The sequence below is a fragment of the Peromyscus leucopus genome, chromosome 16_21, assembly GCF_004664715.2.
Source record: "Peromyscus leucopus breed LL Stock chromosome 16_21, UCI_PerLeu_2.1, whole genome shotgun sequence".
Lineage (NCBI taxonomy): Eukaryota > Metazoa > Chordata > Mammalia > Rodentia > Cricetidae > Peromyscus > Peromyscus leucopus.
The window spans coordinates 38,523,063-38,546,474 of NC_051084.1; the positions used below are offsets into that span (position 1 = coordinate 38,523,063).

The window sequence follows — 23,412 nt, forward strand, 5'->3', positions numbered from 1 at the left end:
CTTCCTTCCATCCAGTGCCTGCCCTGTTGATGAGAACCAGCTCCTGGTCCCCCAGCCTACTGTTTGAGCTTAGGGATTTTTTTTTTTCCTGGCCATTCTGTATCCTGCTTCCCCCACCCCCACCGCCACAAACGGTTCTCAGTCTTTTGATACGCCCTGCATATGTAACAGCACTAGCTTGACAGGCGACAGTCACGATGTCCTCAGGGTTTTGGCGGGGAGTCCGTGGAGTTAGGCCCCACACCGACGGCCTTGTTTTAAATTGATTCTTCCTTGTGAATTGAGAATTCTGTCACACAACATGAAGGCTGAAATTAAGACCCGGTTGGTAGCTTGTCTGAGATCTCTAAGACTGAGCCCTCTCTGTGTTACTGTTTTCTGAACACTTTTATTGAGCCCTTCCTAATTGGTTTTGTCTGTAGTCTGTTGTAGGTACCTCTAATTGAGTGCAGAGCCTGAATAAAATCTCTTACATTGGAAGCCTTGCTCTGGCTGCTCATTTGCCACTGTCTTCTTTAAACAGTTTAGTACCAGTTCTGTTCTCTAATGTCAAAGCTGAAATAACTCTCTCAAAGTCTCCTATTTCCAGGTGGTAACAGTTCTTGGGCTATAAAACAACAAACAAAAACCATTACAGGTCACTAATAAGAAAAATATTGGAGCCCTTCAGAAAATAGAAAAGATAGGAAGAGTTCTGATATTCAAAAAGTGGACAAGCTAGTTAAACATGGTGTTCATGTTGTACCCATTTCGTGAACCCCCCAGAGACCATCAAGGAGCTGGTTTCCAATGCAAGCACATAAGGATCCTTTTATTGTCAGGTTCAACCTGGGCCACCGCACGGCAGATGGAAGGAAATGTGGCAGCGGCCACGAGCCCAGGTGTAGAGAGTTTTTATAGGGAAAAACCACAAGCCGGGAATTACATCCTTGGTATTGGGTGGAAGGGATATGGGGCAAGGTGATTTTTTTGAAACTGTTGGTCTAGACTTGGGGCATGAAACCACATTTGAAACCATTGGGTTAGACTTTTGGTGGGGAACCACAACTCGCTGAGCGGGATTATCTGGACTGCTCAGTAGGATTATCTAGATATCTTCAAGGGCCATAAACCACAGACAGGATGTCTGCAGGAGGATACTGCTCTGTATCTGTTTGAGTTGTCATGGCGCATTCCTGAGGTCCTTCCTGGAACTGAGTACAGCAGGTGGTCTAAGATGGAGTCTGTATTGCCTTCACATTCACATTCCTGAAAGCTAAAGCTGAGGAAATGAGATGAGGAACCCACTTCCAAAAATCATGGAAGAATGAGAAACATCTGCTCGGGCTTAAGCTGAAAATGATGAGGAAAAGAGGAAGGCGTTGAAGAGTTCATGAAAGTGGGAAGCAGGCAGGGAACCTGCGGGAGGCAGGTTGCACCTCCCCCGCCCTCGCCCCAAAGACAAAACTCAAGCCCTTGTTGGCAAAACTCAAGCCCTTGTTGGCAGGACAGCCCCGAAGCAACTTTCCTCTCCAGTCCTGAGAGAAAAGCCTGAAGGATGTGTGGTGGTTCCCTGCATAGGCACACTGGTGGGGAGGAAGGCGTCCTTCAGTCCCTGAAAGCGTGGGCACCCTCACGCATTCATTCAGTTGCTCAACCGGAAGCTCAGTGTTGGCAGTGAGCCAGGCTTCAGGACAGTCTCCAGGCTTCAGGACAGCCAGTAGACAGGGTGTTATAATTTAAAAACGCCGGGAAGGAGTCACGCCATACAACAGGGCTCACATGGGAGAGAAGGGGCAGAGAAGAGGGTAGAGAAGGAGGACAGAAAAGGGGGCAGAGACTGGTCCCTGGGGACAAGAGCAGCAGAAGAGACGGGAGGTGGGCAAGACCCGCCTTTTATAAGGGAACCCAGCAAATGCACGTAGGGTGTGCTCTTAGTGGCTGCAGCTGAGGACATATCCTAAGGACAGGCCAGTACAGATGCCTGATTGCTAACACACGAGAAGATGGTCACCTCCTCTATATTCCATGTCCCCAGCTCAATGTTCTTTTCTTCCTCTTCTCCTTCCCCTCCTTTTCTTATCAAACTTTGTTTTAATGGACCACAAAAAAAAAAAACAAAAAAAAAAAACCCTAGAGAAGATATTGACCCTTGCGTCAGGGAAGTCAGCCAACCTCTAGTGGTTATATAAGTCAGGGAGGGTCTCAGCTCCTCTGGAGGTTGGCTATCCAATATTCCTCTTAAACATTCCCTTTGACCCCTTTCTCTTAAATGTATAACCTGTCAGTCCACGTCACATTTCTCAATCTAGACTGGAAGCTAGAACAATAAACACTCCGGGAGGAATTTTCAATGGGCAGATGGCTACTAATAAGGCTACCTGGATTAGAACAGCCACTTTGTAATTCACCACATGGGAACTGAAGCAAAGTCCCTGTCATTTAGAAAATACCAAAAGCCGAAAACGAGGAAACATCTACAAGAACTCGGAAGGAGATGGCATCAGCCTGCTCTTTTCTCTTTCGCATGTCTGTCACAATGCAACGGGAGAGTGGAAACAAGCCAGGCACCAGAGCACGATAGGGCAGAAGCAAAAGCAGAGAAGTGTGGAGTGAAAGATTGTCCAGAGAGGAAGAGCTTTCTATCTCCAGAACAGGCCTGGAGATAGATGCCTGGCAGACAGAGCAGGCGTTAACCCTGAAGAGCTTATGCCTCCCGCTTCCAGCTTGAGCAGGCCGATCCTGCAGTGGCTGTTGCAGTTCGTCTAGCACCTGACAATCTGTTCTTTGGGTTCCGTTCCAACTGAGATCTGAGCTTTCCCAAGACTGGTCCCCAGCCTGCTGCAAATTCATGTGAGCTTTCCAGGCCTTAAAAATGTCAGCTCCCCCTGGTAGCTGGCCAGTGTTGGAGGCACATGGCTGGGAAAACTCTTAAGTCCTCCCGGAACCCAGCAAATGCGTAATGCAAAATAGTGTGTCAAAATCCAAAGAACCCCCTGTGGAGGTCTGAGATTGCCTCTTTGGTCTGATAAAGGGAATACTTGTCCTATTATCACAGGACAATAGAGTCTCTCCTATTCCTACAATCCCATTAAGCATACAGGAAAGGAAAAAAAATGGAGAAGAAGATTGGGATGTGTGACTGAATGCCTGTGTCACAATTGTGAGCTCAGCTCCATGACCACTGTGAGCTCAGCGCCATGATAAATTGAGCCCATCCTCCCACCAGGATATAATTTCCTGTGGGATTCTGGCACCTCACGGACTAAATGTGAACAGCCATCCCTTTTCTCTAAAATAAAAAACACCCGAGTTAGTATAGCATAGAGATAGCGGGCCATGGTACAACTGGGCCAGGAGAAAACGCCGGAGTAGTGTAGGCCCCCAAATAGCAAATCAGGAAAACGGAGGAGGAAGGAATTCCGCGGTGTCCCAAGGAAGCAGAGTCCGTATGGCTTACCAGCATTGTAATTGGGCACGTCAAATGATGTCATCTGGATTTTGATCTAGGAAATAAGATGCCAGAAAAGCATTCCATGAAGGGAAGGGAAGGAATAAGGAACTGTGCCACGACCCATAGGTGGCGCTGTTACTTTGGGACCGCGTAGAGAAACAGAGAGTATAACCTTGGTTCCCCTTTGTTCCTCCGAGCATGGCGGCTGAGAACAGATCTGTGACCCTTCCCCGCCCCCCATGTTAGCAGAAACTCATGTCCCTTAGAAACCAACTTGTTAAAAAACAGCCAATCGTGATTTAAAACGTTACTCAGAAAAGCATCGGCCTGGGGACCACGCAGTCGACACAGAGCAGGTGCCCACCTGAAGTTGTGGTGGGACACGTGAGCTTAACTAACCGCCGCAGCAAACTCCTGTGTGTGTGCTTCCCTCCCTTCTTGCACACCTGATCCAAAGTCTCCCCGATTCTCCGAGGGAATAGTGGTGGAGAGAGAGTCCTGTCCCCGAAAGAGAAGATAAGGAATTAAACAGCATTATTTAGTTCCCAGCACCCGGCCACAGACACACGGGGAAACAACCCAAGAAAGAGAACTGTGTGTGCACTCCACAACCCCTGGTGTGAGACCAAAGTTCCTCCATTTTTACAGAATAACAAGTTAATCATGTGATGGTGCCTGTGTGGCCATGGAATGTCCCAATCCTGGTCTCCATGGTGATTGTTTAACCACAGAATGTCACCACCTGAGGGCAGCCAATGAGAAACAGTGGTGGGCAACCACCCCCTTAGAAGTGAGATTAAACAATGATTTCTGGAAAGTCCCTAGAAACGAGCCAATCAGAAATGTGCATGTATGGAAACCCCTGCTATTGTATGTAATCTTGTGGGTTTTGCCTTTAAAAGCTGTGCACAATTCAGGCCAGGCACTTCCTCCAGCCTCCACTGCGTTGGATGTGTTGAACAAAGTTCCTGCCTAGGCTTGTATTGCTGCTCTTGGATATCCTGAATTAAAGCCTTGCTTTTGCATTCTGGTTCGCTCATCTTCGGTGGTCTCTCTGTGGGGGTCACGATCTGGGCACAACACTAGGAAGCCTGGGAGAGAAGAAAAAAGGCTTTTTTCTCCCAAGAAGACAGCGGACCAGGCAAACAGCTTATCGACCCCAAGACAACAGAGATAAACGAGGTCTTGGAGTTGTGGTCACCTGTCATGCACAGAAGAGCTGTAATATTCCCAAACAAGCCACCAAATATGTTACCAGAACCAGGGTCCCCTTTGGGGGGTTTAGTATCGTTAATGAAAGAAATCCAGAATAAACTCCAACAGAAGCTGGAGGACAATTTTATTAGAGTTTAAAAGAAAGAGCCCAGGGCAGACAAGCTGTGGATCTCAATGGTTGCTCGGAGAATAGAGCAGAGAAGACAAAAACAGCCATGCTACTTGAATTAGGACGAGATGGGGTGGGGATGTGGGGGTTAGGGGGTGGGGTGGTGGGTCAGCCCTGTGGTAATAGGCAGCCACGTGATGGCAAGAGGAAGTTTTAGAGAAAGAGTAAGGACGCCCCAAGTACCAGGAAAGGCATAGGTTCTGGCCATGTATCTGGAAGAAAGAGGCAAAGAAGAGCAAACAGGAAAAAAGTCACCTTCAGAAAGGTGGGTGGAGCCAACAGATCCTCATGGTGGCTTGTAGAGACTGCATAATGCCCAATACACTAAAAGCCTGAACAAAGTTTACCTAAAATTATGTCTCTGTGTGTCGGTCTTCTTAAGACACTTTAGCACTAAACTTCAGAGGTCTTGTCTTTTCCTTTATCCTGTCTTTATTTAATGTATTACATCATGTGAATGTTTGCCTGCATGTGTCTATGTGTACCACATGTGTACCTGCAGAAACCAGAAGGCGGCGCTAGATCCCCTGGAACAGAAGTTACAGGCAGTTGTGAACCTCCATGTGGGTGCTGGGACCTGAACCTGGGTCCTCTGAGAGCAGCAGGTCCTCTGAGTCATCTCTCCAGCCCCAACTTTAAGGATATTTGAATCAATGAAATCATCTCAATAGTAATCACAAAGATGCAAAAAGAAATTTACCACTAAATATACCAAGAGACTTTGCTGCTTTCAGTAAATACCTGTCTGCAAAAGTGCCTGAAACCCTGATTGGGGGGGATTATGAATAAACTTTGACAAATAGACATATCCATTAACATGGACTCTATGAATAATGAGACAAGGCTCTACTTAGGATAAACTTAATAAATGTGCAAATCCAGGACCGGAAGATGCCAGGGTTCACGTGAACATCATTTGTTTTCTGGCGGGATGGCTCAGCATCAGTGGGATTTCATGTAAACTAACATTCCAAGTAAAACAGTTTTATAAGACTTGAAAAGATGACGGTAGTTTTCATATGAATACGTTCATATGGAAATGTGAACACAAAAGTAGCTAAGAAAATGTGGAAAGATGAAAGCCAAAAAGATGGGCTCGTGTTAAAATACTAGTGAAATATACTAGAACACCACTGTGGTTAATGCAGTGTGGTGCCAGTCTGAGAAAAGACTGATGGACTAGAATACAGAAAAGTATATCTCTATAATATATGGACATTTACAATACTAAAAATGCCAAGCACATTACCTACTGAGCCATTTTACTGGTTCCAAATAACTCATGTTTAGGGGGACACTTTAAAAAGAAGACACCTGATTAACCATAAGTGTGTGAAGAACTGGTCCACCCAATTGGTCATCAGGGAAATTGTGGTAGGCATCAGGAAAGAGCCTATGTTCCAATATGACTGGGCTACCATACCCAGTTATTTAAACACGAGTCTAAGTGCTGTTGTGAGGATGTGGTATAGATGAGGCTGTAGACCATAACCAGAAAGGATCGTCTAGATGGGCCTGGTTAAATCAGTTGAAAGGGCTTGGAAGAGCAGAGGCTGTCTGGATGAAGGTACAATCCTGTGAATAGAAGCTCCTACCCTGTATCCTGAAGTCCTTGGCCTGCCCTGCCCTTCCTTCCTGATAGCCTGCTCCCCACAGTTTGACTAGCCCTTGGAGCGTAAAGATGAAGGCTGGGGAGGAAATCCCTGGCAGCCTCAGGAGGCCTGAGAGGAGACAGCCCTGTGTGTGAAGGTGGCTGTATTGCCATCTTCTGACCTCAAGGAAGACGGGAAATACATATGCCACACACTATGAGGCTGCCCTGGAATCTCCTGGGACATTAGACTTTCCAGGTTCTAAGGAGAGGCTACAACCGAGTCATTCAGAGTATAGGGAATGTCGAACGGGCTAGATGACCAATAACCTACATTTGCTTTTCCCTCACTCACACCTCCGGCTTCTGGATTGTTCCTTCTGGACCTCACTCACCAAGAGGCTCTTGTACTCACTTTCCCAGGGACTAGGACTTCATTGGAGCTGGACATTCCAGAACATTTGCAATCCCAGGACTGCTCTGGGGGAGGTGTGGCATAAGTGAATAAGGCTGTACTTCCCCGTTCTTTTCTGCCTCTCACCGTATTTATCTTAAATTTTGTGTCTGTTTTGCTGTTTTTCTGTGACTGAGATCCAAACCAAACCACCACCACCACCACAACAACAACAAAAACACATCAAATCCTACCAGCACTTAATTCTCAAGGCACAGTGTGTCTCTCTTCCCTGGGCGCTAACCTGCCTGCAGTCTCATTTCTGCATGAATATTTGTGCTTGTGTGGTTCTAGACACTTCTGGGAAGGCCTCTAGGTTCTCTGCTCACTCCCGTCTTATATAAGAAAGTTAGGGAAACATAAGCCTGTGAGTGAGCAAGCCAACAAACAGTGTTTCTCCATGGTTCCTGATTCCACGTTCCTGACTTGTTTTCTTACCCCGGTTTCTCTCAATGATGGATTGAAATCTAGATGTATAAGCCAACACTACCACCACCACCACCACCACCACCACCACACACACTGAACCATCTCTTCAGGTCCCGTGCTAGAATTCTTGATTCTCAGCTAGTGAGAGGCCTCGGCCGGACTCCAAAGTGAGAGTCTACTTTTCCCCCCCAACGTCCCCATAATTGTTCTTGTCTTTCCAACCTGCTTCAAATTTTGCTTGTGTAAGTAGTTTTGCCATTGTGGGGATGCACATGGTCCTTGCGAGAAGGCTGTGAGGCATTAAAGCTTTTGGAGGCATGATCTAGCAAGCCTTCTCATGGTCTCAGAAGTCTCCGTAAATGTTTCTGTTCTTCCAGGATGTCTATACAAGTGATTCCCCCCATGCTGGGAATCTCTATAAGTCTCAGTCCTTTCCTAAAGAGGACTCTAGAAACCATGGAATGTGATTCCAGTCCATTTCTGCATGCACAGGCAGGTTCTACATCTGTGCCTTTGACCAGCCTCAGTGAGAAACTGTGCAGGAAAAATATGTCTGTACTAGCACGCACAGACTTCGTTCCCGTCACTTTCCCCGAAAGAACACACTCTAACCCCTGTTTACACAGCGTTCGCTTTGCATTAGGAATTGTGTCACTAGAGATTGTAAAGCTCCCTACAGGATGGGCCCAGCATCCTGTGCACATATCACATCATGTCTTGTAAGGGACTTAGGAGGCTGCAGAGTTTCGTATCCACAAGGGTCCCGGAACCACCATACTGAGGGACCACCTCCAGTGGGGGTTTGAAGGTTTCCTGTGTCTCTAAATGGCCCTGTTGACAAGCCCCGCTCCCAAGGACACACAGTCAATGACTCTGAGATGCTGCCTGACTTTCTGTATAGCTACCATTTTCTCTACCCTATATGAGCTCTCTTTACCTGTTACTAGAGAATCTGAGGTTCCCTTTTGGAGTTCTTTAGTCTCATTAATAAAAGAATCTAGAAATGGAATAAAAAAGAATCTCAAGGGAATTTTGTCAGAGTTTAAAAGAAAACAGGGTAGAGGTTATGTTAAAATCCCAGCTGCTACCAGGAGGAGATGGAAAAAAAAAAAGTCATGCCTTTTAGGATAGGTCCATAGAATAGAGACGGTTGATTAAGAAAAGGAAAAACACTCAGAGTAGAAGCCGACTAGTGAGCTGAGGAAGGAGTCCAAAAAGCATCCAGACATTCTGTGTGCATAGTCATTTATTACCACAAAAACAGTCCAAACAGTTTCCACACTGTCTCGCCTGGCTTGAGCTTGCACAGTGTTGTGCATGCTGTAGCAGCAATCAACTTGTGGGCAGCTATCGAGGACTATGGGGGTCCAGCCCCTCGATAGTCCCCTCCCAGGGTCCGGGAAGAATCTACAACCAGCTGATAATTAATCTTTGATGAAAAGAAATGAATCTATGTACACGAAACCCCTTAGTCCATATACTTTATTATTCTGTGACAGTTATAAGCTTATATTCTGCTCTCATATTTAGGTCATCTTTAGCCTGATTTCTCTCTACACTTGTCTGCGATCCCCTCTAGGTTCTATCTTAATTCCTTCATCTAGTTCTGCCCCTTCTAGGTTCTCATCCATCTTGTTCCTTCCCATATCATCTCCTCTCCCGTCTCCTTCTCTCATCTGGCTCTTCCTCATCTTCCATCTCGTTCCTCTAGTACTCTCCTGTAGCCCTTCAATCTACTTCTTCCCCATCTCAGTTTGTTCCTCTCAAGTTCTTACCCATCTAGTTCTTCCATTCTCTTCTCTCTTCTCTGTCTTTTTGTGCCCTGGGAGTTCTGGTATATATACACTTACAGGCATTATTCCCTTAGCAGTGCAAAACCAGGCTTCCAGGGTCAAATGGAGGGGTGATAAGAATCACATAGGGAGGCAACAACCGTTAATTATCACTTGCAACCCCAAAGGGAAGTGACCAATGGAGAAATGAATTAACTAAAGGCTAAATTCAGGTAATATCTAAGAAGAGGACTCTTATGTGCTCAACTATAATCTTAAACATGGTTGGTAGAAAGTGTTAAGAATCTATAAGTTGCTAGGTCAATGGGAGAAAATAAAACTGTCTTCTTTTTTCCTGTGGCTCCTATCTGTCCAAGCTGTCTGCCGTTTTTCTGCAGGGTGGGGGAAAGTGTGCTCAGTCTCTAGGCAACCTGTGTACAGCTAGATGCCTGTGGTGATAGTTAAAGGGAGATCTGGAACTGGAGGTTAGGTTTGGGAAAGGAGGAAGTTAAGCTTAATTAGCACATCCACCAGGCCTTCTCAAACAGGTAGCCTGGATGCTTAAGTCTGTTCTTAGAGAGTAGAGGTATCTCTGATAAGGTACTTTCCTCCATCCGGTGATGGACCTGGCCGGATGCTACCAATAATGATAATTACAGGGAGGCTTGAACTGGGAGTTCTGGCTGAGCATAGCTGTTAGCACAGAAGGTTATCTAAATATTCCTAGAAGTGGTTAGGTAAGTAGTTAGAGGTCTATAAAGTTAGTAAGGCTGTAAGAAAGGAGGGGTCTGAGCTAAATTGTGTAAAGCTATTACTTAATGTCTACCTGACCTAGGCGGTGTCCCCTTGTGGAATTTACTTTAAGTCAGGAGACTCGCCTGTGGGTTGTTATCACTGTTAATCCTCGGAAATTGGGTGACCACCTGGGTGATGTCTCCTTTAGTCCTTGAAAATGGCTAGGGGAGATATCTGATTCCAGAGAAAGCCTTTCCTGAGGCTGTTCTCCAAATACCTGGAATGTGTATGTCTAGAGAGTGATCAGTCCACATTGTTAGCCCTTCTTAGGGAAAAATCAATTGGGAAATCTATGAAGGCACACATGATTTTCATAACAGAATACAGCTGATATATAACAAGCCAAGTAACACCAAAAACTCCTTGGGATTTGGCTTCCTCTGGAGGAATTCCCTGATTCCTCCAGGTAGTGACTTTGCCATAACCAGCTGAGTTCCTATGATATTCCTGCGGCCCGCAGCAGGCAGCTGCCCTCTTGTGTCCAGAAAATACTGTTTACTTGTAGTTAGCCACCACCTCTGACTCTTACACTCTTCTGACCCCCCCTCCCCTCAAGGATCCCTGAGCCTTGGGGGTGGGGGTAATGTAGTCCCATTTAGGGCTGAACATTCTACAGTCTCTCATTCTCTGTACCTCGACTAGTTGTCAGTCTCTCTGTTAATAGCCAGCTACTGCACAAAGAAGCTTTTCCTGATTGGAGTTGAGAGACGCACTGATCTCTTAGGAATCAGTTCAATAGTGTGTCCATTTGGCTGAGTAATCGTGGCAGGTTCTCCCATCGGGCCTACCACCTGTCTAGCCACAGGTTCCTGGCCCTGACAATGGTGCCAGGGATGGGTTTCATCTTGTGGAGGGGGCCTTAAATCCAATGACAACGTGGTTGGTTACAACCATGGCAACCTTGCCATTACTGCACCGGCGGGCATGTCTTGCCAGGCTGGTCATTTATGTGGTGTGTAGGGTTCACAGGGGGGTAAGGATAATGAATGTTTTTTTCTCCCAGTAGCCTGCATACATGGAAAGCTATTGGCTCTTTTTCTAAAATTTACTTTTATTGATGTGTTTGTGTGTGTGTACCTACCTGCTTGTTTGTATCGGCACTATGTGAGTGCAGGTGTTGAGGAACGCAGAAGAGGGTGTTGAATCCCTTGGAATTGGAGTTATAGGCAGTCATGAAGAGCATGACGTGTCTGCTGGGACAGAACCCAGGTCCTCTGCAAGAACAAGCGCTCTTAACCACTGAGCTACCTCTCCAGCCCCCCGGCTCTTATGTTTAGGTCTAGCTTCAATCTATCACAAATTAATTTCCCTTCATAAGTAAGACAGGCCTTGGCACTGGCTTTTATCTACGCCAATTCTGTCATTTTAGAATCTTTTCTTAAAGACGAATTCCCTTTCCCCAATGACTAATGTTCTCGTTTGCTTTCTGATTCTGTAATAAATACCACTATCAAAAGCAGCTTGTGGAGGAACAGGTTTATTTGGCCTTCAGGTTACAATTTATCGTCAGGGGAAGCCAAGACAGGAGCTGGAGCAGGGATCGTAAAGGCATGATAAAGTCTTGCTTTCTTGGATTGCTCAGCTACATTCCTTCTACAGTCAAGGCCCACCTGCCCAGGGATGGTACCTCCCACAGTGGACTGGGCCCCCCACATCTGTCAGCAATCAAGAAAATGCCCCACAGACATGCTCACAAGGCCTAAGGAGACAACTCTCCAGCTGAGACTCCCTCTTCTCAGATACACCTAGGTTTATGTTAAGTTTACAAAGTCTATGACAGCTTGTCTCAGGACCTTTATCAAAATCAGTTGAACACACGTAAAAGGATATTTTTCTAGAATTTCTATTTTGCTTGACTGTTTCTTCCTTCCTTCTTTCTTTTTTGATTTTTTGAGACACTGTGTAGCCCTGGCTATCCTAGAACTCTCTCTGTAGACACAGAGATCCACCTGCCTTCCAAGTGCCGGGATTAAAGGTGTGGGCCACCACTGCCCGCTGACTACCCTATTTCTTAAGACAATACCACACAATTTGGATTATTGTAGCTTCATTCAGAATCTTGAAATCAGACCGTGTAAATCTTTCAGCTGTCTGGCCTTTTTCAAGTGGTTCTATGTATGAAGTTTCAGAATACAGTTTCTTTGGGAACACTCACTGGGCTTTTGACTGGGATTGCTTGGACTCAACAGATTGGTGAGGAAGAAAGACATCTGTAAGTTTCTGAGACTTCACAGTATCCTCCGTAATATGCAACCATGGTTCCATTCCATCCAGAGTTAAGTGCTGGGTTTATTCTTAGGTGACTAACGTGCTTGGTCCTGTGAAAACAGTATTTTTAAATTTCACTTCCTGTCATTTGTTGTTGGATTGTAGCACAACTGAAATTTAGAAATTAACTGTCTTGTGAAATTCACTTACTGGTTCCATAGTTTTGGTACACTGCTCAGATTTCCCACAGGCACGAATGTGCTGTCTGCCAATAGCCAGTTATCACCCCAGAGTCTTTGCTTTTTCTCTGCATTGTGCTTGCTAGGAATTTCAGGGCAGAGCTAAGCAGCGGCATTGAAAGAGAACACCTTTGCCTTGCTCCTGATCTGCCCCCAAATCAAGCATGATGTTAACATCCTGAATGACTTTTATCGAGTTGAAGATGTTCCCTTTTATTCTTAATTTTCTGAGTTTAAAAAGAAACACACACACACACACACACACACACACACACGGGTGTTAAATTTTGTGAAATAAACTGTACAACCCAGAAGCCTAAACCGCCATCTAAGTAAAGGCTGCTGGCTGGAGAGATGGTTCATCAGTGAAAAGCATTTGCTGTTCTTGCAGAAGGCCTAGGTTCAGTTTCCAGCATCCAAGCAGCAGTTTCCAGCCATCTGTAACTGGTTCCAAGGGATCCAACACCCTCCTCAGGCTTCCAAGGGATCTGCATGCAGTGGTGTACTTACATAAACTCGGGCAAAACACTCACATACATAAAACAAATACATCTTTTTTTTTCTAAGGAAAAATAGCTTCTGACTCTTCTTTATGTAAAAAAACCCAAAATGTCCTGGCCTGTGGGATATGTATCATTTGGGGCCTGATCAAAAGATAGTACATGATAATTTAGATTAGTATAAAATTAACTTTTTTTTTTTTAAGTCACAACAAGAAATAAGAACTCTTCACGGCACCCTAGAGCTGGAAGAAGTAGCCAGATAGACTTGGAACCGGACCTTTCCTCAAGGCTAACCGCCTAGTGGACCAAAGAGAAGTTAGCTGCTTTGCAGGGACGAGCCAGCAGGAGGCAGCTCACCCCTGTGAGGCAGCTTTCAAGCAAGCCCCAACCTGCGGCCAACCACCCAGGCTGCAGAGAAAGCTGGGATGTCAATGTGAATAGGACACCTGGCGCTGTGTGTGGCCTTTGTGTTAGAAGGCTTGCAGCTCTAGAAGATCCGGAGACAAACCTGAGGAGGAGCCACGTGGAAGCAGTGAGATTTGAGACACGGGTGCAGGAGGGAGCGGCGGCAGTCTTCGCTACAACAGCTGCAGAGGTGATTATAAAGTCCGAGCTGGTGCTGAGCACCATCAAGGGACTGTGCCTTCCAACCATGGGACCGGGACAGAGCACCACTGGATTTCTTTATTTCTGCTATCTCACCCATAGATGCCACCTCAGAAACAGCAGGGGAACTCCTTTCTGCTCAGTCTACCTAGAAGCTTCAACACCCTGAGGAGGAAATTTTGCCCATGGCTGTGGGGTAAATACGGAAGGGTGAATCTGGAGCCAAGAAACACTGAATCGGTACCTGACAAAGTGCAGTTAAGGAATGGGGTGTCCTAAGCCATCAAATAATTTACCTTCCCAGAATTCTCTTAGAACATTCTGGAATAGAAGTGGATTTTTGTTTTATTACACAGGGAACCTGAATCTTACATTAAATTTAAATTGTTCAAATTTAAAGAAATTTCAAGTTAATTGTGTAAGCCTTTTATCAAAATAAGCCCAATTAAACAATACTAAATTGTATTAGAAATAAAAACAGAAGAGCACCCCCCCCCCAAAAAAAGAGTAGACATCATATATTTAGTAGAATTACACATTTCTAGGCTTTCACTGGGTGGATTAAAGAGGAACAATGTAAAATGTACGCAAATCTCAAGGATAATTATCAGGCCTCAGCAGACAGGAGCGTGTTGATGGTTTCATAAAAGAAACAACAACAAAAAGGAGTCTGTTAATATTACATCAAAATCTCACAGACATTGGAAGGAAAAATATCAAAACTTGAATGTTAGTGGGAAAGGGACATGAATAGAAGATTCACAAAGTATTAGTTGACAAAGAAGTAGACGAGAAAATGTTCAACTTACTTCCTCTTATTGAGATGCAAATTACAACTGTAATAGGGCCCATTCATGCACTGAATTTGAAAATAAAATAAATGTTAGTATAATATATGTGCTGAACCTGGGAAGTGACTGATGTTCATAGAAATTGCCAGAACATTTAACTTTGGATGTTTATGTCCTTGGAGTGACTCCACCTCTGAGAGATAGATAAATAGAAGATGCTATGCAGGTGTTTAAGAGTTGTGAAGAGGAAAAAAAAAAAAAAGAGTTGTGAAGAGGAGTGGAACTGGAGAATAATGTAAACAAATGTTTAAAATAACTAGTAGTTGGACTGGAAAAGGGGCTCAGCCATTTAAGACCTTTTCCTCTTACAGGGACCAAAGTTCAAGTTGCCAGCACCCACATCTGGCAGCTCATAGGCACCTATAATGCCCTCTTTTGGTCTCTACAACCACCCATACACTTATACACAGACACACACACACACACACACAGAGACACACACACAATTAAAATGCATTCTCAAAAACCATCCACTGTTGATGTGGTTCTATTATGTGATTGATTTGAACATGATCACGGTCAATGATTAAATTATTTGGTCATGGCCAAAACTCAGGGGAAGCTAGTGCCACATGATAGGCTATTTATCAAGATATAAGAGATAATTAAGTTTGAGCAGCAAAGTACATTTATGTCATTGTTGCTATCATCGTGGATGGCTATATGAAGAAGCATTAGAAGGTAGCACAGAACACATATAACTGATTTATTACATCAGTGTTTCCTTTTCAAGACAGGGTTTCATTACGTAGCTCAGGCCTGCATGGAAATCCTTCTGGAGCCTTCTTAGCCTCAGACTCAAAACCATGGCCCAGTAGAGTGTATCTGAAGACCTCTACAATGCTGGGATGACCCAGCTAGAAAAGTCAACTTTTAAAGTTTCATGATTACTAATATAACGTTGTTGTGCGCACGTGCATGTGCACATATATATGCATGTCTTGCTTTTTGAGACAGGATAGTCCTGACTGTCCTGGTACTCATTAAATAAACCAGTCTGGCCTTGAACTCACAGAGATCCTCCTGCCTCTGCCTCCTAAGTGCTGAGGGTTCCTGCCTGGCTCTGCAACACATTTTTTTAAATGAAGCAATTGAAAGGAGAAGAATTCAGGTATGTTGACAAGAAAGTAGCTGGGCCAGGATTAGCTCTTTCCTGTGTGAGATGTCTGTCCTAAGCCAGCCTTCTTTCTCACTGGCCTTTGGCAGCTCTTCGAAGAGACATCATCATGATGCTTACATCATACCGAATGAGGTCGGCTAACCCTAATGACACCAGGCGCTGTCATTCGGGACTTCACATTTGTTCCCATTACCTCGTTTCTTTGTTTACACATTCATCCCATCATTGAAGGTACTCAGCAAATTTGGGGTCTTGATTTATAACCTTTGCTCACTGTATTTCATGGACAACATGCTAACTGTACTTCCTCTCCACAAGCCAGGTACGGAGGTGCACACCTATAATCCTACTACTTGAGTTCGAGGCCAGCCATGGCTACACAGTGAGACCCTATCTCACACATGTAACAGGAGCTGGATAAATGGCTCAGTGGATAAAACATTTGCTGTACAGATGTGAAGTCCTGAGTTCAAATCCCCAGAACCCATGTGAAGCTGGATATGGTCGCATGCGCCTACAATCTCAGTGCTCCTGTGACGAGATGGGGGGCAAAGAAGGGAGAATGCTTTAGATGCTCAGAGGCCAGCTATCCTGGTGTGTGCAAACAGTGGCAAACGACAAAGAGACCCTTCCTCAAGCAAGGTGGAAGGTGAGGATGGACAACTGAGATTTCCCCATGAGTTCTATACATGTGCCATGGCATACATGCCCCTCCCCCCATACACACATACATCATAAACATCAGATATACACAGAATGTACAACAGACTCCACAGGTTTATTCAAGGCCATGAGGACAGTGAAGAGCTGAGCAGGGCTGAGCACATCACATGTTTAGAGAGAACACTGCTCACATCCACAGGACAAGTCACCAAAACATTTGCATCCATTACGTGCTTGCCACCTTTAACACTTAGCAAAGGTAGAGTCCTTTGTTGGGAAGAAAATAAGGTTGGGGGCTCAGGAAAAAGCTCTGGAGACATCCTTGGGGTTGATTGTGTTGGGGATAATACTTGTTCAGTGTTCAGTATCTTTCATCGGGAACATTGCACACTCCGATCCTATTTACTCCCCCACATGGCAGGCATACCACCCCATCCTCGCTCACCTGCATCACCATCGAACACTCTCCTTAGCTTTTCTACTCAAGATGTCTAGAGTCTTTATCCACGTTTCATCTCTTGGAGCTATTTGCATTTTTTAAATGAATCAAAATTGGAAAATAAATGAAGTTCTGGTGGTGGAGTTTTCAGGCACTGGTGGTCAGACACTAGAATTTGGGGTGGGAAGGCTGATGTTGGGACCTTATGATACTCTCTTCCTGGCCACTGGGCAAGGCTGGCCTGATAGTACAGGCAGAGCTTTCCCTGGAGATGAGGCAGATTAGCTCCCATGGCCCCACAGTCCTCCTCAGATCCCTCCTGACACTGGTGGAATTTTAACTCTTTCAATTTTATTAATTCTATTTGCCTTGTCCTTCAAGCTGCCAGTTAACTATGAAAAATAGGCACTATCATTGTTGCTGCCCGAGAACGGAGTGGGCAAACGGGCTTCTTAAATGGATTCGACTTCTCCCCACCACGGACCCTTTGTCCTGCAGCCAGGCTTGCACTGACGGGGAATTCCCGCGGTGGGAACTGACATACTGTCACTTCGCATCAAACACTTGCTTTCACAAGCCGCAAGACCACCAGCCGAGGATCCAGACCCTCTGCCCAGACAGGCCCTAACTGCTTCCAGTGCCACTTATCTTCTGTCATCTGCTTTACCTCTTATCAGAGGGTGTGTTCTTCCACTCAGCCAGAGAGTCAAGGCCTCCAGCAGAAATACCTGTGCTTTTCCCCACCCAGGAGCACAATTTAGGTGCTTTTGAATGAAACTTCATCTTCCAGGTCTTTGGCACATCTAAATTTGTTTGAACTAGAAAGATTTCATGTAATTAGAGTGATAAAACATTAATTCTCCTCTTGTTTTTTTAAAAAGATATATATATATATATATATATATATATATATATATATATATCAAAGAATAAATAATGAATTACAGAGACTAGGAAGAAAGGCATAGTGCTTGCTGCACAAGTACGAGGGCTGAGTTTGGATCGCTAGCACCTGTGTACAAGTTAGGGCCAGCAGCTCACACCTGTAGCCCCAGCACAGTGGATTCCCAGAGACTGCTGGCCAGCCAAGCCAGCCGAACAGTGAGCTCCAGGTTCAGTGAGAAACTTTGTTCCAAAAGTAGGGTGGACAGTGATAGAGGATGATGCCTGGCATGGACCTCTGCCTCCACACATGTACAGGAAGGCATGGAGACCTGTGCACACACGTGTACACACAAGCATACCACACACACACACACACACACACACACACACACACACACACACAGTTCCTTTTACACAGTGAAACTGAATAAATGATAGCTACATGAAATATCTCTGAATCTTACCAACCTAATATTGATTGATAAAAGCAAACCTCAGAAGACAATGCAGACCATCATACTTACCCTAAATTTCAAAAGCCAAGAATCAACAGGATGTCCCTTCAGTCACACGTGTGCATACTTGGGAGCTAACCCAAGCCCTCCGGTCATGGCTAGTCCTCTTCTCTTCATCTCTGCAGCACCTAACTCACAGGTGGATAGAACCCATCACATCAGGGACCCTGATTCTAGCTTCCCTCTGCCCCTGGTGGCTGGAAGCCACTTGGAGCCCCCCACAGAACCCTCTCCATCTCCCTGGCATGGCCCTGGCATGGCCTCAGCTCAGGTTGCTCAGGGTCCACCTAGTCCCTGTGTCTCCTTTCCAGTCTCACTGCCCTGTCAGAAAATGGAAATGGTGCTTGACCCACAATTCCCTTCTCACGGTGGTCTATTTTGAAACTCAACCTGGAGTTTCTGAAGATTTCCCTCCTGGGTCTCTTGGTGACATGGGGCATTTGGGATTAACTCTCCTGGGATGGCTTGGTACTGACCGTGTCTGTCCTACATGTTGCCCGAAGACTGTCATTTTCCCAAACTGAGTCGGGCCCAGCTGTTCCTTCCTCACTCAGGTGCCATTACTCGGGTGAAGCTTTGGCAATGCCACAGGTCCCCAGAGAACACTCCACTTGAGTGTGTCTTGAACCAAATCTGGACCGTTTATGTCCTAGGACCTTGCTACTGGCTGCCTCTTGCAGACAAATCCACAGAAATACCCCTTCAGGTTTTTTCTAATCATTCTCTGCCCCAGGTCATCTGTTCGTATTTTTTTTTTTTCCAGTAGCCTAAGTTCTTTGGAGATAAGTAGTGACACACATCAATGCCTATGGGCCAGTTACATGCCCAGACCTGTACCAAGTGCTCTGTCTCTCTCCATCAGATCCAGTCTATCTCTTGATTTCGTCATGAATTCTGCAAGGTCTTATTTCCCCCACCTCCCCTTGAGTCTTAGACACAGTGTCCACTTCAGACAGATAAGGGGACCTTCATTTTTCAGGATGATGTCTGATGTCATCATGGTAACCACTGCCTTTTCCAAAATGGGGCTTTAAGATTCTTTTAGAGCTATGAACTGTTTCCAGACAACAGAAGACATCCATCTGCTTCCTGTCTTTCCTGAAGACAGGCCAATAGAGAATAGCTTTAATTTGTAGCATAAATTACTGGTATTAGAGGAAATGAATCGTTTCCTGATGGCGAAGACGAAACAATTGCACATGATAACTGAGATGCGTCAGAGGTTCTCTGGAATGTGGACACTAAGTGCCTTGATGAAGCCAAGTCTCACAGATTTATGTTTTCTCGTGTGTTGAATTAATTTTAAGTTCCTTCTTGGAGCATAAAGAGTAAAACAAACATTCTCTGCTCCACCCTTTCATGGCTTTGATTTGAATTTGTGTTCCTTTGGTTGATTAGTTTGGGGGTTGGTGTGTTTTGTTTGTTCTTGTCATTTTGTTTTCTGGTGCTGTGGGACATGATGACTAAGTTGTGCTGGAACTCAGTATGGGCACAGGCTGCCCCTGAGGTTCAAATCCTCATGCCTTCTAGTGCTAGGATTGCAGCGTGTGCCTCAACACCTGGCTCCAGCTTGGTTTCACTCATTTATTTCTGCTTATTTTTTATCTGAACCTCTGGAGTCTAAACAGAAGACTGAGACTTCTTCAGAGGATTTTTTTCTAGGCTTGGTTTCCTGTTTTTATGATGAGTGTATAGGGACATGCGTGTGTTTACACACTCATCTGTTTTCCTAATTCTTAGTTCTCGAGTGAGGGCTGTGGACTTCAATGATTTTTTTTTTCTTTTTTTTTCAATATGGAGTGAATTTGAAGACCTATGCTGTCTGAAGGTAATCCACCTCATGAAAAGGGAATTTGATAGGCATTTTCAGGAACTTTCATAGACACTCTTTGGAGAAGTTCCAGCTTGCTGGTTACTATAGAATCTGCTTTTGTGGTATTTTTTTTTCCCTTTGTGGTATTGGCCTTGAGAGCCTGGAATTTAAGAGATTGCCCAGTCCTTGTCAGACAAGAAGGCTCAGTTTGCCCCTGGGACTTGCTCCAGGGCTCCAGAGCTCCAGAGCCAGAAATGACTACTGTCAGTGATGGAGAGGTAGGATTCAATCTTTCCTCCTCCCCTTCTTCCTCCTGCTCCCTTCCTCCTCCTCCTCCTCCCCTTCCTTCCTCCTCCTCTTCCCAGCTAGCGGTTGAACCCAGGACCCCACACATGCTAGGCAGGTAGTCCACCCTGTAGGTCACACTCTTAGCAACATTGCCGGTACACTTGCACCTACTGTGTTTAAATCAAGTTTGGGGTACTGCAAAGGTTTATTGCCAAAAGTTATTTTCAAGGAGAGTTTAAATCCCTTTGAATTTGATACAAAGTAGGGAATACTAGCTGGGTTTGTGAGTTTAAAATTGTGGTTCTGTGAGTGAGAGTCTAGTGTGACAGAAGGAAATAAAGCCTGCAAGAATGTACATCCCAACAGAAATTTGTTTCTAAAGCCCCACCAAGCTTGTAGATGAGCGTAGCGCGCGCGTGCACACACACACACACACACACACACACACACACACACACACACGATCACCATCATCACCATCATCACCACCACCACACCACACCACACCACCACCACACCTTAAACTTCAAGTTGCCACATCCTTGCTGTCCATACTCAGTGTGGGTTACTGGAAGCCGTCTGTGGTGACCACTGGAGATCGGCAGAAAGTCCAAAGTTGACAGCTGGGCTTTGCTTTCTTGCTTCCTGCCACCCCTCGTCCTTTGGAGGAGACCTAGTTACAAGCGAGTGGCTTCTGCCGTTCTTGAGACTTCATTTGAATCTCAGGCGCCTCAGCTGACGCTCCCAGTAAAAGGAGGCCACAGGCTACTCCGCCCGCTGGCCCCGGAGGAGGGTCCTGGGGGCGAAGAGCTGAGGAGAGGGAGAAGCCCCAGCTGCTGCCCAGAGCCCAGAGGGAGTGAGGAGACGCTCTTCTAGATCCAGGAGCGCCGAGAAACCCAAACTTTGACGGGGTAAGGACTTAAGAGGGGTTGAGCTGGAAGTTGCTGGGGCGCTGCAAGACGCACTAGGAATGCAGAGTCCTGGCTGGATTCAGAACCAGGCGCCAAGCGGGCAAGTCGGCGTGGCGCTGTCCGCAACCCACGGTGCTGAAACGGGTCCTGTCCGGGTGGAAAAACAACCTCCCGAGTAACTCTGCAGGCAGAGGGGCACCCTACATCTCTCCAGTACGCTGGAAACAAGAGCAAACATCCTCCGTGCTCCCCATAGCAGCCCCTTCCTGCAGACTCGCTGATCTAAGCCCGCTAAGCCGTCGAGGAGCCAAGCAGAAATTGCCGGGCTGGCTCCACCAGGACAGGACTGGGTCCAACCGTGAGTTCTCCCGTGACACCCCAGCCACACTCTACCCCGAGGCAGCATCTTCACTGCCACTAATCAGGAAGGGTCTCAAGGTCCTCCTTGCCCCTCTGGCTCCGCTGATTAGAGTCTCCCAGCGCCAATACCGCGCTGGGGACACAGGTATGGGAGATTTGGAAGGAGTCACCCTGAGGCAGCAGGCAAGAGGATGTGAGCTGCCTCTTCCAAACCCTACTCAGCCTAAAAAGATGAAGAGACAGGTGGGATGAGGAATTCATTTAAGAAGGAAGCATCTTTTCTGGCTTTAATGATAAAATTATACCTGACTTAGCCACGGGGCCAGGAGGGCTTAGTAGCTAGAGTACAGAGAAGGGATGGTAGCCCCTGATCCCTTACAAATCCGCTTATCTGCTAAGATGTCTGGTTCTGTCAGGATTTCCTCAACAACTCAGCACCTCCTTTCTCTTCTACCACTTCCTCCACTCCTAACCCACCCCTGACACCCGCTGGTTGATGAGCTGCTGGCCACCCTGGCCTGGGACTAGAGGGCCAGGAAGTGGGGAAAGCTGATCCAGTTTTTTCCCGTTATCTCTTCCTGCTGTTGTTGGGACTTCAGTCCTCAGTGGAAAGCATCTTCCTAGGCACAGCATGCATCCTTAAAGAAGGGGACTTAGGCAGAGTGGTGTGGAGCCTTCAGCCTTGACTAGCTGTTGGTGAAACTGAGCTTCCCAGGTGAGATCTGTTTGCTCAGAATTCTCCCTGTACCTTTGCATTGGGTAACGTCTCCCCCAAAGCTAGACTGTCCTATGTGGGCAATCATCATCAATTCTTATTCTGGACTGAGACTGGGGTCTGCTGAACCATCCCCAATCTCTCAAAGACTTAGACAGTGGCCCACTACCTGGGTTCAAACGCCATCCCATAGCAGGCAACTCAGATCCATGCCAACATTCTCTAGGGACCATCTTCTGCCACCATCAGACAGTATCATTCATCAAAACAAACAGTAGCAGTCACTATTTGCAGTGTGCTCGGGTGCCCCCACCTCCTAAGTGGGGATTCATAGGAAAGGGGGCCTGTAGAAAGTTGGACAGAAAGGAGCATATCATGGCAAAACCAATCCTATGCCAACATTCTGGCTATAGGAAATTGAGTCACATCATTGTGGAACATAGTTGGGATTTCTACTGAGTTTTGAGGGATCCTCTGGTGTGAATGGAGATAGATGTGAAATCTGCTCCAAACACACTCTTCCTCTTCGACCTCTTTTCTGCCCCTCAGGGCCCTGGATGCCGGACAGGAGTGGTTGCTCTCTAAGGGCTGACAGGAGGGCACAAGATATCAGTCACTTTCTCTGGGACTTTGGCCAGGACTTTGTGTGCCTCTTGGCTTTGATGCACCTGTTTCTATGCCTTTTCTGTTTTCATTCACTGTCTGCTGGAGGATGTGCTTCTGGTTAAGAATGGGGTTGCTATGGTGACCAGCCTCAGGTTGCCATGGTCCCCAGAGGTAAACAGTTGGAAGCTGCACAGCCTCTTCTCTAGTTCTGGAAGACGGTTCCGGCTGCTGGCTTCCTGCAGGAGTTAAAGGACAACACTAGGCAGGTCCGAGCACCTTGCTCTGACCTACCCCCAGCACGCTGCCCACCTGAAACCCTCACTAACCCCCCCCCACAAAAAGATGGGCCAGTCTTTTTCTCTACACCACTCCCCTGCATTACACACCCTGAAACTGGGGACAGAGGAGAATGGTTTTTCCCTCCGGCCTCACTTTCTTCGTGGTACACTAATGACTCCTGAGTACAAAACAAAGTTCAGTGGGAGGAACAGAATTAAATTAATTAAGCAGGCACAGTCTCTGCCCTGGGGGACTTCTCTGTGTAGTGTGAGAGATGAGGCGTGCAGCACCTGTGAGTGGCCTGTTTTCTGGACTGAAGTGGACATAATAGCAGCCCCGGGGATAAATCGATGTGGAGGGTTCTTCCTTGCAGGGGGCCTCTCAGGAAAGGTCACCTTGAAACTAACTGCAAGTTTAAGTTGAGGAAGAGCGAAAGGACTCTCTTAGACGGAAGTGTCAGTAGAAGCAAAGATGTGCAACTAGCCGGGCGGTGGTGGTGCACACCTTTAATCCCAGTACTCGGGAGGCAGAGCCAGGTGGATCTCTGTGAGTT

At 46.2% G+C, this 23,412-nt stretch overlaps 1 protein-coding gene across 1 annotated transcript in view; it reads left to right on the forward strand.

Annotated features, from left to right (window-relative positions):
* Positions 1-484, forward strand: part of Vwa3b (von Willebrand factor A domain containing 3B) — a 188,014-nt gene extending 187,530 nt beyond the window's left edge. The window contains exon 29 of the mRNA XM_037199794.1: positions 423-484. The gene's annotated coding sequence lies outside the window, so the exon portion shown is untranslated. The remainder of the gene's footprint in view (positions 1-422) is intronic.
* The last annotated feature ends 22,928 nt before the right edge of the window (positions 485-23,412 follow it).